The following is a 17,455-nucleotide window of genomic DNA, read 5'->3' as shown; positions in this document are numbered from 1 at the left end:
GAAAGACAGACAGAAAGTTTAGCAAGTGTGACTGATTTTCCATAGTCCATGAGTGGATGATGATGTCATTTAATGACATAAAAAATAAAATGCAGATGGAGAAGAGCGATTTAAAAGCAAGATAAGAAGATTGGTTTGGGATTTACTTGCAGAATGTCCTGTACAGTGTTGTGCTGTGTTGTGTTAACAACTTGCTTTCCAAAAGCAGAAAGGGAAAGAGGAGGGGAGGGGAGAGGAGAGGAAAAAGAAAGCCCTGATTATATCAGATTTCCCATGGCGTAAATATTCCCATCATTGGCCAATTTTCAGCCAGTCCCATGGAAGTCACTTATTGCAGAACTGGGAAGAATATACACAGTCAGCTCTTCTGAGCTGGACTGCGCTGACTCTAGCACACTGTTGGTCCTGCTGGATGCTCTACCAGTGCATTAGGGAGCATAGTCCAGGAGGCTCAGCAAGGAGATGAGAGCTGGGGTTTAAGTGAAGCCAAGGGAGTACAGCATGTAGAAATAAAAAGAGAAAACCAGTATTAGAAGACATCTACATAAGGAAAGAGGAGTCAGAAAAAGAGCAGTTAAAGAGGCAGGAGAGTCACAAGAGAACCAGATTCATGAAATACAAGAGAAGAACTAGTTTCAAGGAGGAAGGTGTGGTTAATAGTGTCAAGTACCAGAGATCAGATAGCCTAAGAACTTAAAGGAGGTCATCAGCATTACCAGTTAAACAGTCTTTCTGTGTTTGAGACATTTTTCTGTGTTAGAAATATATTGTAATGATAAAAAAGAAAACAGCCTTCTTTCTTTCTTTTTAAGGAGACAATTAATGAATTTAGACAGAACACACTCAGTGGTGGAAGTGAGAGGTTGCCAGAAATGGGCTGGAGAGTTTGAATAAAAGGGAGGGAGTAGAAATGAAATCTTACCAGCAGTTTGGCTATTAAGGGAAGGAGAGCTCCAAGGATGGCATATTGAAAGTACAGCCTTTAAAAAGAATTATATGTCATTGATCAACTAGTAATTCAGGGGGATATATCTGTCTATAATCCAGACTAATTTGCTGATCCCAGTGACAGGTGGAACAAACATCTTACTCAAGTCCAGAAGCAGAAATGGTTTTAAATTTTGCCTAAGTGTCAATAGGAGTCACATTAATATAGAAGGGCATTGCATTGGTCCAATTAAATTGAATTTGTAGATATCTAGAGCCTATGTGATTCATGGTTTATTCCGTAGGTAATGGTGGCATTCCTTGTATTTTTAAAATTTGAATATTGATTGCTTGGTGATTTGTTTGTGTCTAACCATGCTTTGGAATGAAAATGACTCGGTTATGAACTGTAGGTCCTTTTTATTCCTCCCTATATGAAAAAGCAATTACCTATTTTTCCCTTAACTTTTAGGTACCTCTCATTCTCCAGGAATTCTAAAAAAAAAAAATCCAGCTATTAGGTCTTAATTGTAGTACATTCAGCTGGAAGTTATTTTTAGAATACTTTCTTTTTTATTCTTCATTGGCTTCCTCTGATCCTCTGTTTTTCAGAGCTTCCCAAGGAAACCAAAGAGTGTGCGTACCAACCCAAAACACATGTGCAGTGGGAAAATCATTTCTATTTTAAATATTGTGTACAGGTACATTTATGTAGACCTGTTAATAGATAATAGGCATCAAAGCAACATCGAAGCAAAGCCTTTTAGGTAATCCCTATTTTAAAAGTCTCAATAGAATGATAAAATTGAGCTTCTCCATGGCTCCCTGACCTCTGTCTAGCAGGGTCTCCAATGCCACAGCTGCCTGAAGGGCAAGTCTGTAATTAGAAGATGCCAGGGTGATCTCAGAATATAACTTTAGGCCACCTGGGCTGCATTTACAGAATCAGCTTCTCTGGAGCAACAGCAACAAAGAAGGGACTTCCTACTTAATATTTGGAAAGGGTCACCTCAGGTGGGGACTTGGAGTTTTGGTGTTGGTGTTGGCAAGAATCAAAAGAGTTGGAGAAAAGCTCACTGAAGCATACTGAGGAACAAATCAACCCGTGATAGTCAAGGGAGAGGATTCATATTTGCAGACTTTCTCAAGGGACACATTCTCTTATACTCTCACTTTTGGAATTCAGTATTTTTGTCATCTGAACCTATGACACTTGCAAAGTATGGGCTTGGTGTCAGCAGACTGATGTTCTTGTGTCATCTGGCTAAATCACTTAGCCTCTTTGGGGGCCTTGGGCTCTTTCATTGGTAGAAATAAACAAATTAATAAACATGCTTCAACCATTACGGTCTGTTCATGTATTCATTGTAGGGGTGAGCAGATTCTTGATGCCACAGATTGTTCTTAGTTCAAAATGATCACATGTGGTGTTGGAACCATAGACTGATGTATTTAACTTAGAATCAATGGCTGTCTTCTCTCTGGGGCTTTTCTTCTTCTTGGGCTCATCTCTTTTTCTCAGCCTCTTTGTCTTGTGCGGGATTTATTGTCATTCATTCCCCAATAGAACAATCTAAGAGATTATTTAGTAGGGGTTCTCTTGGGAACCATAGCCTTCAAAATTACAAACAATGATTTCGGTGGTGGGATTTTAAGCACAGTGGTAAGTGGGTGGAGGGTGGGGGTTAGGCAGGAAATGGACAGTCAAAGAAACCTAATCACTCCCCTGATCATAGTTGGAATGGTATCGCCTCCTCCAGGAGCTTTCCTTTATATCTAGAGGGTCAGGGAGATTATTTTTAACTCTTTGTGAGACCTGGAATTTTACAAGTTTGGCATGAGAAAACCTTTATAGGCCATGGCTGGTATATGAAAATGGCATTAACAGTCAGCTAATAACACCCTCTTTGTTTACAGTGCCATTCTTTTAAGAGGGTCAAATGAACAAACTTCACTTTCAGAAAACTCCTGCGAGGCAGGGAGAGCATGTATATTGTCTTCATTTTTCAGATGAAGAAATGGAGTTGCACATCATGTGGTCAAGCCAAATTTGACCCAAGAACCCAGTCTCTTAGCCAGGGTTATCCCTTGAACCAAGGCAAGATGCTCCTGTGTGCTGGGCTTCAGAAGTCGGGGCTCTGGCTCTTCTCAAACTCCAGCCCTTCCTAAAGGGTGACCAGTCCACAGGGCCAAGGTATCCATGCCACCAGAGTTATGAGTACCTGGGACCCACGAATTCCTCACCATAGGGCCCCTAAATGCTCTTCCAGGGCCTACGTGGGCCTCCTCACTGGATCTGTTCTGAATGTCAACAGAACCACCAGTGTGTGTACCAAGTTGCAGCCTTGACCATAGTGTAGTGTGGAGGAGGCTTGTGCAGCTGAAGTTCACATGCACACACTGAAGGTTTTTCTGGATTATGACAGAGCTGAGGGTGGGGAAGAGAAGCGGTTTCGGAGTCCCCTGTCCCACTCTACCACATTCTTGCCCAAACTCAGGTTAAACTGTGAGGAGTCTGAATGTGAACCTACCCTTCCAGGTTGCTTCCAGGTAGGAGACTTTTATTTTAGAGTTTGTTGGGTGTGTTTGTGACTTAAATATGCAGACAAAGTATGTGGGCTTCCATTTGTACTCTTGCCTGTCCCCCAAATGTTACGGGTGGTCTTACTTCTGACTGTCAAAGCAGACGCCAGAGGAGGAAGTTGAACTGGAATGGGTATATAATTTCACACAACTGTGATTCTCTATCTGCACTTTGCAAATCTACAGAAGCCAAAATACAAGTCGTGTGTATTTATCACTGGGACTCTGACCAATACAATGAAAATAAAAAAGGGACTGGTTCGCATTGTTCTTACCCACGGTTCCCCGCTCGTCCTAGGCTGGCAGGCTCGCACGCGGCAGGAGGCGCGCACTCTGGACCCTGGAGGTCTGCAGCACCCCCCACCTCCGCCCCCGGCCCGGAGGCTTGCCCGGAGGCTCGCCCGGAGCCGCGGGACGTCGCCCGTTTAAGGGGCGGGGCGAGGCTCCACGTGCTTTCTGCTGAGTGACTGAACTACATAAACAGAGGCCGGGGAAGGGGGCGGGGAAGGAGGGAGAGAACAAGCTTTGACCGATAGTAACCCTGGCGCTCGGCGCAGCCGAATCTATAAAAGGAACTAGTCGCGGCAAAACCCCGGTAATTCCGAGGGAGAGTGAGTGGGGCCGGGATCCGCCGAGCCCAGCGGACACCTCTCTCCTCGGGTGCAGGTGGGGAGGGCAGGGGGTGCCGCTGGACCGGCGCTGCCAGAAACAATTTCTCGGGGCGCTTTGCTCCTGTTTCCCCCCCTTTCCCCTTCTCTGGAAGGGTTTTCCAAGGGGTGGGGGGAAAGACGCACACACACAGAAGTGGAAAACAGGTAAGAGGTTCTCCAGTGACTTGGGCGTTATTGTTTTCTTTCTGGGCCGCGGAGGCTCTGGGAGGCGCTGGGTTTCGGGGACCAGTCTGAACTCCCACCTCTTGCAGCCCAAATGGGGCGGGGGCGGCATAAATGGAGAGGACGTCCTAGGACGAGCTCTGGCGACCCGAAGACGCGGCGCTACTGCGCACGGGGTTCGCCGGGCAGTGGAGCCAGGGAAGCATCTCCGGGCGTGGAGACCGAGGCGCAGTACCGCGGGCGCAGTNAGCGCTTCCCTTTGTTCCGAAGAGCCCGAGCCGGCTGGATACCTCTCCGGCTGTGGGTCGGCCGGCGCCCACTCGAACAAATGCCTGCACGGAGTCTCCGCTCCGCTCTTCAAGGCGCTGGCCTGAGTTGGGCTCTGATCTGGGGATCCGCCCCGTGCGCCCCCTGACTGGAGCGGCGCGTTTTTGTTCCCCAAGAACTTGGCTGGGTGGTGTCCCAGACGGGGTCTGTAGTGCTACTGATGACTTGAAGCCTCGGGGGCTTTGTTTGACTCGGGGGTCCTGCCTCTGGTCTCCGTGTGCGCACCCCAGCTGGTGTGCCTGGCGCAGCTGGGGAACGCGTGATTTTTTGTTTGTTTGTTTTTTTAAACTCGAAAGACTTAGAAGAGCCGGAGGAAACCTGGGGCTGATGTGCCCGTTTCCCCCGCCCCCATCCTTCCTGCCCTTTGCTGCTTAGTCTCCCGGGGCAGCCTTCGGCACGGCACGGATGGGGAAGCTGGGGCGAGATGGTGCCGCGGAATGACCGGGAGTAACCCCGGCGGGCGGCGCACAACTCCAAGCTCCGCCGCGGGGCTGGGCTCCGCGGTGGGGGAGGGTGGGCTCGGCACCCGCCACTCGTGGCCCCGGGGGAATGGCCCGCAGCGCCTCCTGGCCGACTGGACTCGGAATCGACTCTTTGGTGGGAGGGGGCTCGGGCTCCACAAAGCCTTGCCGTTTGTCGGTTCCGACTGAGGTCGGTGAAGACGGGTGATTGCAGGCTGGGAGGAAGCCCAGGAGAGCAGGCGAAAAAGGCCGTCTGGTTGTTTTTTGTTTTTGTTTTTGTTTTTTTATCAGAATGTTTCCCGATTCCCAGACCTTTGTTGCATGACAATGGTCTTGGCGTGGGTCAGTTTCATGGTTGTGTGTAGGTAGGTGTCTTTTTCAGCATTTATCATATAGAATGAAGTAAACAAGGTGTGTGTGTTGGGCGGGGGAGGGAGGGGGGAGAGAGAGAGAGAGAGAGAGAGAGAGAGGCGTCTGCACTGGAAGTAATTGGCCCTGGTCTTTTGCAACGTTAATACCATCAGCTTTTAAATCCCTACTATTATTTAGTGACACCTTACAAAGTGAGTGAGTGGTATATACATTCATATAAAAGGACACATTTGGTATAGTTCCTTGGTGATGAAAATCACCAACTCACTTTCTAAGGCCTAATCTCCGTCCCCACTACCCCAAAGAACACCTTACAAAATTTTCTAAGTTCAAAAGCGGTTTTTACTGGTTGTTTTTACAATGGTTTGGGACCCAAACCTAAGTTTTGATTTTTTCAGACAGAGCTTCAGTCCCTCATTTCTCATGGCCCCTTTTATTTCAGCCCATTTTTCTCATATTTACCACAGAAATAATGGAGGCTTTCTGTTTGAATCACTCCCTTGAGACACTTCTCCCAAATCAAAGAAAATGTGAAATCATGGAGAATGTTCTGGAGTAGAAACTCTTCAGATAGTATGATAATTTATAAGTACAAAGTTTCTATTGTCAGCGTATTCCTGAACTGCTCCTATAAAGCAAATAATTCATGATAGTTTTAAAAAACCTTTGGTTGCACAAGCAAATTGGTATCTACTTGAAAAAAGCAGTAGAATCAGAGTGACCATGCTTAATGATGACCACAGTCCATTTAAAGGACAAGAATTGATATTCTAGTATGAGTAATTCCCTTGCAAGGACAAGCCTTATGTTCTAGAATGACAGATCTTGATTTTGGAGTGGACACCTATGATACATGTGTCTGCTCTCTTCCTGAGCATTTGAGATCTTGGCTCATAAATATTTCAGTTTACATCGAAATAGAGTCCTGTGATGGGCACATCTTTGACTTAGGGCATATTTACAGTTCATATGAGACAGTGGTCAATCTAGGATTGAAAAAGGGTAGTTAGGGCTTGGCTGTTTTCAACCTCTGCTCTAGGAAAGTCTCAGTGCTTACATTATTAAAAATGAATGAAACTCAGCAACACAGTTTTGTTTTTATTATCTTCTGCAGGTATTTACCTTATATGGGGGAGAAGTTGGAATATTTTTCCATCAAAAAAATTTTTTTAGGGATCTATCCTCCCACGAACCAAGTTACTTGGGCTACGTTCATAGTGATTGCAAATTGCTAATATCTTTGTTACTTCAATTTTTAGCTTCCAAAGTAAGTAAGCAGACATTACCTTAGCCTTTTACTTATGAATGTTTTGGATATCTAGAAATTACCAGTAGACATGTGATTTAGCACTTCTAAAATTACTCTCAAATCCAAATACATTTTTACTGTCTGGATGTTAAAGAAATAATACAAGTAAAAGGCTCTCTTTTTTTTTTTTTTTTTTCTAATGTTTTATTTATTTCTGAGAGACAGCATGAGCAGGGGAGGGTCAGATAGAGAGGAAGGTACAGAATCTGAAACAGCCTCCAGGCTCTGAGCTAGCTGTCAGCACAGAGCCCAAAGCGGGGCTTAAACCCACGAATCGAATCGCAAGATCATGACCTGAGCCAAAGTTGTACGCTTAACCGACCGAGCCGCCCAGGTGCCCCAGTAATATGCTCTTTATGGCCATTATTCCAGCATCAAATTTTAAATGATCTTTCTGAAAATTTGTTTTATTTAACTATTCTGGAGAGGGTCTTCATATCTGCATGTGGGAATCATCGTAAATGCCAGTTACTGCAATTTTTTTCATAGGCACTATTAAATAGCACCATGTGCCAAGCACTATTCCAAATGCTTTTCAAATACTAATTGAATCTCTGCAACAAACCCCATTTATCATCCCAATTTGGCAAATTAATAACTGAAAAGTTGGGGGGCCTGGATGGCTCAGTCATTTAAGCCTCTGACTTCAGCTCAGGTCATGATCTGCATCAGGCTCTGTGCTGCCAGTTCAGAGCCTGGAGCCTGCTTCACATTCTGTCTCCCTCTCTCTCTGCTCCTCCCCCTTTCATTCTCTGTCTCTCAAAAATAAATGTTTAAAAAAAAAAATGAAACTGAAAGTTTAACTAACTTGTCCCTGCACACATCTTCCAACTGGCAAGACCAAGATTTGAACCCAGCCGGTGAACCCCAGAGTACTTTAGATCCCACACTAAGCATTGAGGTGGTACAATTTCAGCTGCTGTGAGCAGATGACTCTCTGAGGATGCACACTGTGTTCATGGTACATTCATCTGCTATAGTCCTTATCAGAATACAGCCTGGACCATATTTCCCTTGTTGCGGTGAGTGAGCCAACCAAATTCTCCTCAGTTTAGGACCTTGATTGCATAGGGATTGCAACACCGTGGAAAGAACAGACAGTAAAATTAACCGTAATTCTTTTCTTGGTGTTTAAATGAAAATTTTACTGTTGCTTCAGTTAGGTATTTGTGAGTAGGTCTACGATGTCAAAATGTTTTCCTGTTTTTTTTTTTTAATATTTTTATTTATTTCTAGGAGAGAGAGACAGACAGCGTGAGCAGGGGGAGTGTCAGAGAGAGAGGGAGATACAGACTCCGAAATAGGCTCCAGGTTCTGAGCTGGCAGTCAGCACAGAGCCCGACGCGGGGCTCGAACCCACGAACCGCGAGATCATGACCTAAGCGAAAGTCAGATGCTTAACCGACTAAGCCACCCAGGCGCCCCTCCTGTTTAATACATCTAAAATGGAATGACAGAATCTATTTGGCTATAAAAGTATAAGGAACAAAAGACAAAGGCAAAAGAACTATTAGTTTAGCTGTTAATCTTAACTTTGGTGAGTTTTTTTTTTCCCTGTTGGTTAGAAAACAGTACAATTTCTGCTTGTTCTGTCTTAATTATGTTGTGGACCTTTTGAAATACGCTATTTCTCAGTTACTGCCATGACTGTCTAGGAATCAAATTTAGTCTTTTCATAAGGCATCCTTCTCAGAAAGTAAAACGGTTTCAAAGTCGGCTTTATGAAAGTGAAGTAGGATGGGAAGCTGGTTTTCCTATTAAATTGTTTCAGCAAATTCGAAATGAATTCTTAGAAAACATTTCTGCTTTGTTAGAAACAGTTTCATTTATTGATTTACTGTATGCTGGATGTTGTTTTAAGCATTTTACATGATGTTTCAGTTCTCATGAGAAGCACATGGATACTCTTACTGTCTTCATTTTACAGATGGGGAAACTGAGATATAGACAGGTTAAGAAACCTGATCACAGAGTTTTAAGTAGTGAAGCTGAGGTTGTATCCCGGGCAGTTTAGTTTCCATGAATTTACCAGTGTCAGGGTCAGGAAGGACTTTGTCAAAATACCCAAGTTTTGACAAAAGAAATACTAGCAAAAGGCAAAGAGTAATTCCTTTTCCTTTGGATATTTTTACCTAAAAATAGTTCCCTGGATAGGTAACCAGCATAGATGTTGTTAGGAGAGGTACATTTAGAAATATTTGAAGCCACAGAATGAAAATCTCCTGTGTAAAATTGTTTTCAGATAGAGCTTTCTGTAACTCTGCATTCCGTTGAGACAATAAACTATATTAAAGCAAAGAGAGTTTGGGGCGCCTGGGTGGCTTAGTCGGTTGGGCGTCCGACTTTCGCTTAGGTCATGATCTCGCGGTTCGTGAGTTTGAGCCCCGCGTCGGGCTCTGTGCTGACTGCCAGCTCAGAGCCTGGAGCCTGTTTCAGAGTCTGTGCCTCCCCCCCTCTGGCCCTCCCCTGCTCACGCTGTCTCTCTCTCTTTCTCCTAGAAATAAATAAAACATTTAAAAAAAAATTGAAATATTAAAAAAAAAAAAGCAAAGAGTTTATGCGAACAGCAAATGGCAGGTGCATCACACGTGGTTCCTGGAACAAAATAAAGCTTGAAATCCTGTCTTTTTCCATTTTGAAAACTGACTTTCAGACCTGATTGGAACGCCATTCCTCTCATGAACTCCTGGATTCACTCCTCCTTGCTAACACCGAGTGACAATTATCCCCTTCTTTTTTATTCCCATAAGATTGGATTACCACACTATTTACATCATGTATTTGTTTTTTGGTCATAGTTAACATGTATTTGTATTTCTCTTGAGTGTATGGTTCTCCTCAAGGACATCTTCAATTCATTATCTCAGTCCTTAATTCAACCCCCTTGATATGAAAGGGATTCAATAAAAGCTGACTTGAATGAGTCAAAGAGAATAGGAAACTAATTTTTGTTTGCTATATTCTAAAAAACAAATTACAATGGGATAATCACAGAAAAGCCTTAGAAGTAGACATACATGTGAAGTTTTCGTAGTTAAGGTTAGGTTTGTGATAAAAGATTGAGAAATTTTAGTATGTAGTCAATTTAGGTCAGCTCACTTTTTGTAGAACAAACGATTATGATTTCATTCAGTTGCATTTTTTAAAGTTTATTTTGAGAGAGAGCGAGAGCAAGTGAGCAGGGGAGGGGTAGAGAGGAGGAGAGACAGGATCCCAAGTAATCCCACAAACCATGAGATCATGACCTGAGCTGATGAGAAGTGGAATGCTTAACTGACTGAGCCAATCAGGGCCCCAATCAGTTTCATTTCTTTCTGAGGCAGCTGTGATTTGAGAAAATGCTATCATCTGTGACCTTTCACTTTAAAGTATTTTGATTTGCATATTAATTAATTTATTAAAATAAGAATGAGATAATTCACTAAGTAATTTAGAATTTAAATATTTTTTAAAAAACCAAAATAACCTTGTATGCATAGGCTCTGTTCTTTTATTCATTGTGTGTGTGTGTGTGTGTGTGCACGCGCGCATATGTGCTTGCACATGTATTTGTTTAAAACGCTGCTGCATTTTCTATGCCAAATCCAACTTCCAAGAAGCATTTGGAAGCCAAAGCATTTTATCTGGCTAGTCTTGAAGTCCAGATGTTTTATGATAACTGGTATTTAGTACGAGAGAGTTCCCAGAAAGAATTTTATATGCATAACCAATATCAGAAGTCATCATTTATTGGGAGAGGATTTTTTTAAATCTTTGTTTATTTTACATTTTAAAAAATGTTTTTATTCATTTTTGCGAGACAGAGACAGAGCACATGTGGGGGAGGGGCAGTGAAAGAGGGAGACCCAGAATTTGAAGCAGGCTGCAGCCTCTGAGTGTCAGCACAGAGCCTGACACAGGGCTTGAACTCATGAACGGCAAGATCATGACCTGAGCTTAACCAACTGAGCCACCCACGTGCCCCTATTGGGAGAGGATTTTTAATGATCTTGAGTATATGATGAAATCAGTGGATTCTCTCTTCAGAACAAATAGACATGTACGCAATGTCCCAAGTTATGTGTGACATATGATTTTTGCATAGAATTATATTCCTTACATATAATTTCAGAAATCCTGGCTCTTTAGTGGATATCTGAAATTATTTGTAAAAAATAAAATGACTTTGGGCAAGTCATTTTACTTTTCAAAGATTTAGGTTCCTGCTTTACAAAATGAAAGAGGAGGAAGCACATGACTTTTAAAGAGCCCCTCATGTGTTTACATCCTCCAGCTGTGGGTCTGTATTTAGGAAAAGGATGATGCTTTGATTGGGGCTGCTTAGAGAAGTGTCCTGTGGGAAGTCCTCAGCATTAGTGTAACAGATCATGTGGGTTTCGAGACTAGAGAGGAGACACCCAGGAGGTGCCTGAGAGTATTCTCCCTGAGAGGTGGCACGGAGGTGATAGGAGAGGAAGGCAGAGGCACGAAAGCTGTGGAAATTGTCTGTCTGCCTTAATGGAGGAAGACGTGAATCAGAACCAAAAAGGCATTCTCATCTGAAATGCACAGGAAAGGGGAGTTGGTTCATCTTAATAAATTTCAGTAGATCACACATGATTTAGTGAGACATTTCCACCTCCAACTCACCATTTGGAGAATCTCTCTGAAATAAAATATTCATTTGGACTCTCTGTCCTTGACCTGTCTCCATTGTGGGTATAGGTTTTGTTTCTTACACTTATCATGCAGTCGTGTTAAGCCATTATGTGGAAAGGAGCACCAGTGTCCATCCCAGGATGAGAACTAGACTAACCTTATAAGGATATTCATCTCAGAAGACTCCCACTGGGGGTAGGTGGGCAAGACACAGGGCTTTCTGAAGCACTGTCCTGAATTTATTGTTTCAAAGATCACAACAGATTGGGACCAGAAGGATGAAGAAGGGAGGAAAAAAGGAGCAAGGGGTTTCAGGATTGGGGGGACGGGGATGCATGAGAGGAGGAAAGACAGCTGTGGAGCTGTTTGGGTTTCATATCCCTATTTAGACTTGCTTTGCAAAATTCCTGTAAGATGCCAGGTTGGGAATAATTGCTTTTGTCAAGGGTCATCCAAAGCTTGTTTTCTTGAAGAAGCAAGTCCCCAAGGGGGTGGCAGTTTGAAATCAATTGCATCTGGTGTTTAGATCATCCAAGTTTGACATAAAGGCACCACTGGTGGAAGCCACAGCCTTTCTTGGAAAGGCAGACAGTGAAGACCCAGCGTAATGATTTAGATTGACCCAAGGGCCTTTCTCCTATTCCAGAGGCAGACCTATGAGGTGGAGGTGTCCGTTGATCTTAGCTGGGGTAAGGTGTGATCTCTGGTACCAGGAGAGGAAGGGAAGAGGAAGATATAAACTATTAGAAAAATGTGTTAATATGCAAAATGTGTTAATTTCAAAAAAAAAATTAAAAATGTGTTAATGTACAAAAAATACCATTAAACTGAAATACATTTCTTTGGCAAATTTTTTTCAAATACCATGTAAAGTACTAGCTGCTAAACACATGTCATAATCTGCCATAATAATCATTAACTTGGCATTCAGGGCTCTTTGAAATAAGACTCTGACCTATTTTGACAGCTTTTATCCTAGATTATAAGAGGCATACTTGAGGGAACTAGATTTGTGGTTTTTGCCAGTGATTATTAGCACATAGTATGGCTTAATGACTATTCGTTAACTGAATTTCCTTCAATTTTAGGAATACCTTCTTGCTCCTCATTGTTCTGGGATCTCACATTCATCCTCTGTGATTGGCTTTTGTTTGCAGTGCATCCTCTACTCATTCTCACTGACTGAAATTTTATCCACTGACCGTGGGTAGATGAAAGCATGATGAGGGTTAGGCCTTCCTCCAGGTCACCTCTTGCAATCGTCACTGTCACCGCATTTTTGATAGGCATTTGATAAGCCATCAGTGTATTTTTTTAAATTAACCTTATATCAGCCCTCTAAGATGAAAACGGAAAATAGTTGCCTCAAAGAAAAGGTAGTTTACAAAATGGAATGAAAACAAATCATCTTTCTAAATAGTCTGTCTATAAAATAAACTTCCTTTCAAAATGCTGGTGGACTCTGAGACTTATTCTCACTTTGTTAAAAAAGGGGCATTAGCCTATATTAAAGAAGTGCTGAAGAGCCAACCAAACAAACTTTCTCTTTAAAAGTAATAAAATTTTTTTAAAGGCCAAAAAAGTGTTGAATGAATTTTTCTCATTGTGTGATTCAGTTTTTAATACTGCGCTTGTCCATCTGAATCATCTAAGTGGAATTTAAGTAGCGCTTAAATTCATCTTGTGTAACTGTTCCCATATTTGGGGGAATATTGATGTTGTCTCATTTTTCAGATGCTATACTTGATGCAGAGAGTAAATAAGTCATTCACAGTTCACGCGTTTTGCTAATGGCAACATGGCAGCCAACACTAGGGATTCAAACTCAATTTTGATATCCAGGCTCCAAGCAGTTTTCCTAGATTCAGATCTTCTACTCCAGCCTCTTTATTAAGACTTGTTTTCTGTTCTGTGGCTCAAAGTGGTAGAGTGACTCACCTGGATTTACCCCACCAGGGGTCATTACCTGGAAATTAAAATCTTGGCTCCTTATGTTTTAATCCAGACTTTTTGCTTCTCTACCAGAATTTTGGTTAATATTTATACAGTGTCCTTTTAGGAGAGAAAAAAAAATTGTGCCTATAAAAGTCTCCTTTTCAGCTTAAAATGGGAACCAAATCTTTGAAAATTGGACTGGCCTCATTTATTTATTGTCTCTTGGTCCAGTTTGAATCTTAAGGAGTTTTTCAACTGTATTTTTTCTATCTGTCTCTGAAATTAGAATTGCTCCTTGGTTGTAGATTTGAATAGGAAGGAAATCCCCACAGCAGTCCTGAAGGTTGAGTTTTTTCTGGGGTCTGTTTCCTTTATGCAAAAGTACAAAACCCTTTGCTAATTTTGGCCAGTTAAGATTAATTGTGATTCAAGGCAGAGTGGTGTTTTGTTTTGTTTTGTTTTTTAACTTTAATGATTGTGTTTACTGTAGTAAGGACCTTGGGTTCAAGAAAAAAGAAAGCCTTTGGTCAAGTTATGTTTATTCAGTTGTCTGTTCTGTTGCAGGATTTGCAAATTTAGCGGCATCAGTGCCATTTTCCAGTTTCCAACCCCGGTCACATTTCACATGATCACAGCGTGCCTTTCTCTTCACAGAGCAAATGGAGGGTTGTCCGATAGTTGCTTCCAACAGCCTCCTTTAAGGTGAATGCATGTGCCCCGTGTGGCTGTAGAGACCAGCCAGACTCTGTCCTTAGGCGGAGCTCCAGGTGGGGACTCAGGTGCTCACTTGATGTAGATTGAATTGTACAGATCTTTAAACGCCACTATAAAATCACTGTTGAAAAAAGGCTAGCAAGAGTTGCACCCGGTAGTTTCCATTTCATTTCTTTTCCTTGAGCACTTTTTAATCTGGCATATAAAATGTTGGATTTGTGAAAATCTTAAGTGACCGTGCTTTCTAGAAGGAATACTCAGAATCATAATAATATCAGAATAATACAGATCTGTTTCCTCTGAGAGGATCCTCCCAGACCTCAAAAAATGGAGTTCATGTTGCCAGTGTTTAAAAAAAAAAAAGGCTAACATCCTTTAGTTTTTGTTTTTCACAATCACAAGTGTGTGGATTTAAACTTATCTTATTCCTCTTTCTTCTTTTAATTTAGCAAAAGCAGCCAGAAACATGGTTTGTTTTGGTTATTATAGAGGAGTTCTATTGTAAAGTTGGAGGTGGAGCTTAGACCCTGGATTGTGCCTGTCCTGGAAACCTGACTAAATTCTCACTTACCTAGTTACCTGGTCTTTGCTGGGCTGTAGAAACAGAAGCATCTCAGACTTTTGACACAAGCCTGCACTGCCTCAAGAGCTGGCTGGTGAAAGAAGGTGTCCTGGATAAAGATTGCTGTGGTTTGGTCACATACTCAGTGAGCTAGAAATGGACAAGAGTTTGGGATTATATAACTCGCTTTGGCAACCATAGAGAGAAGAGAGTATTGAGATGGAAGAATTTTATTCAGGTATTGCTCTGCTTTGTTAAATATGTCTTGACATGAGCCTATGTGTTTAGAGTTCAAGAGTCTTGACCAGTGCTGAAAGTCTTCTATTTAGGGTTGAGTCCCTAGGGGAGGTATTCTTATAGCTGGCATACTTACAGGGGTTCTAGAGCCTATGTCTGGCAAATTACCGTTCTCCTGTGCTCTTTTTTCATGAAGTCAATGAACATGAATGTCCTTCCCAACGAATTGGAGTGGCTTTGAGGACAACCAATTTAAATGCACTCCAGCTTGAACTTGAGTTTCTTTGAGCACAGCTGGAAATTTTGTCATGTTTTTGGGCTATCTGAACCTTACTTTCAATGAAACTTCTGATTTGTTACCTGCTCTATTTTCTCTCATTCCTGAGGTCTGACTTCAGAAGCCTTTATTCCACAAATGTATATAGAGCATAGAGTCTTTCTGGGCACTGGGCTCAGTATGGCAGAGAATAAGATGCTGAGACACAGTAGCTTGCTGCATGTAGCTTACAGTTTAGCAGAGACCACCTGATAAATCAGTAGCCTGGAGAAGATTGTAGGGAGAGCTGAAAAGATGGAGGAAGTATAAGGCCCAGCTAGTAAACATGTAGTTGATATAGAGGCTGGAGGAAGTGTGGTAGAGAGGGAAACTGAGCCAGGTGCTGAAGACTTGGAGGAAGGTGGCAGTGAGCTTGCATGAGGGATAGGAGCTGCCTGCCCAGAGGATGCAGAGAATAGTATAAGTGACTGGGAGTGGGGTGGGGGAGGGGGCTCCCAAAAGAGGATTTTGTGGTAAAACAATGCCAGAAATGGCACCAGGATATCAGGGTCACCGCTTTAACATCTTCCACGGAGCTGGGCACTGGGGAGAGTTCCAGTTTGTTCTGGAAAGGCCTTTGGGGGGAAATAGTACCTCTTATGGACAAAGAAGAGAGATTTCCTTTATAAATTGCCCACATTGTGCCCCACCCTTGATGAATGCTTCACCCTGTGAAATCAGCAGCACTAATCATTATAATAGCTACCATTTACTGGACACTTACTTTGTTCCAGGAACTGATTTAATGTTTTGTATACATTATTCTATTTTCTGGAGAGGATACAGGGGCTCAGAGTCCCTAGGGTCCCAGTGCGGGTGAGGAGCAGAATCAGGCTTCCAACCCAGTTTTCTCTCTAAAACCTCCCTGCTTTCTACTAGGCCAGTTAATTCAAGAAAATAAAAGAGTCCCGGATGTTTAGGGAGAGTTTGCTGTATAGTAGCATTAGCCCGAAGGAAGGGGAAGGCAGTGAAAGGATTTGGGTTTGTCCCCAAGTCTTTTGAGCACTTTTATAAAAATAAACCCTTTAGGCTAGGAGAAGGTTGGACATCTGAAGATGTTGACCCTTCAAGGATGTGAGCCAAACAAAATGGTTTTTGCTGATACAGTCACTGGCCTTTTATCATAACATTCCCTTGGGAAACCCTCCTGCAACAGGGAACACGATAGTCAAGGGTTTTTTTTGCAAATAAGTGATTGATTGCTCATGGAGACTTGCTTCCTTGTGTTTCTATAGCTCAAGGTGTTTCTGACTTCAATAGTTTCTTCCCTTCTTATTTTGGTATTATAATGGTGGTTGAAAAAAAATTTTTTCTATGATACATAATTTTGACAGGTTGATTTCCTTTCAACAGGCCGGGTACCCCTACCAGAGAAAAAGCAAATAGTTGTATTGTTTGCTGAAGTCCTCCTTTGAAGGTTGCCCTGTGTTTGTTTAATGGAAATCAGCAGGGGGAGACGGGCTGTCTCTTTTTGTTAGAACTTCTCCATAATTCCTCAACAATGAAACAAGAACTTGGGTACAGGATGAATTTGCCTTTGGAAACCATGGCTCTTGACAGTTTTAGAAGTCCTGAGACTATATTAGCTGGTAGCAACTGCAGTGTTGAGAGTGATAAAACACATCTTTGGCTGTTCAAATATCGGTGATATGATAGAAATAGATTTAAACCTTGTGAGTCCCCTTTAAAATAGAATTGTTGGCAGCAGGAGGGATAATTCTTCTCCAGGGCTAGTTACAGATTTGACAGTATTCGTGGCTCTTTTTTAGTTTTTATGTATTCATTTTATAGCCTTCATTTTGAACATTAGCTATTCGCAAATACTTTTGTCCAGGAAATTGAATCTATTACTCTATAAACCAATTGTTAGTAATAATCAAGTAAGTATGATACATTTGGTACTTTAAAAAAAGTGTCCTAGAGTCACAGACTGTTGGAATTGATGAAATTCATTGGATCTATATTTTAGAAATGGATTTTGTGCTAACAGAGCCTCTTCTAGGATGATAGAAACCTTCTAGAATGATGGAATGGTCCCCTTTCATCTTTGACTTTTTACCTTGGAGGATTTCTTACATCTTTTTTGTCTTCACATTTTAATATTAAAATATTACTGTTTGAATAGGAACACAATCTCAAGAGTTGCTGAGCACTAGACCATGGTCTTTCTGCAGGCTTCTTAGGGCCTAATGGCAACTAAGGGCAGTTTCACTAAATTTGTGCCTCTGTAGGATGCTTGGG

General features: G+C 42.2%; 1 protein-coding gene across 1 annotated transcript in view; it reads left to right on the top strand.

Moving 5' to 3' along the window:
* Positions 1–4,135: 4,135 nt before the first annotated feature.
* The window catches only part of ABCA1 (ATP binding cassette subfamily A member 1), a 130,774-nt gene continuing 117,454 nt past the window's right edge, over positions 4,136–17,455 (top strand). Inside the window, exon 1 of the mRNA XM_077769825.1 lies at positions 4,136–4,325. The gene's annotated coding sequence lies outside the window, so the exon portion shown is untranslated. The remainder of the gene's footprint in view (positions 4,326–17,455) is intronic.

The sequence above is a fragment of the Crocuta crocuta genome, unplaced genomic scaffold (assembly GCF_008692635.1).
Source record: "Crocuta crocuta isolate KB4526 unplaced genomic scaffold, BGI_CrCroc_1.0 scaffold95, whole genome shotgun sequence".
Lineage (NCBI taxonomy): Eukaryota > Metazoa > Chordata > Mammalia > Carnivora > Hyaenidae > Crocuta > Crocuta crocuta.
This window is presented reverse-complemented; position numbering and strand designations above follow the sequence as displayed.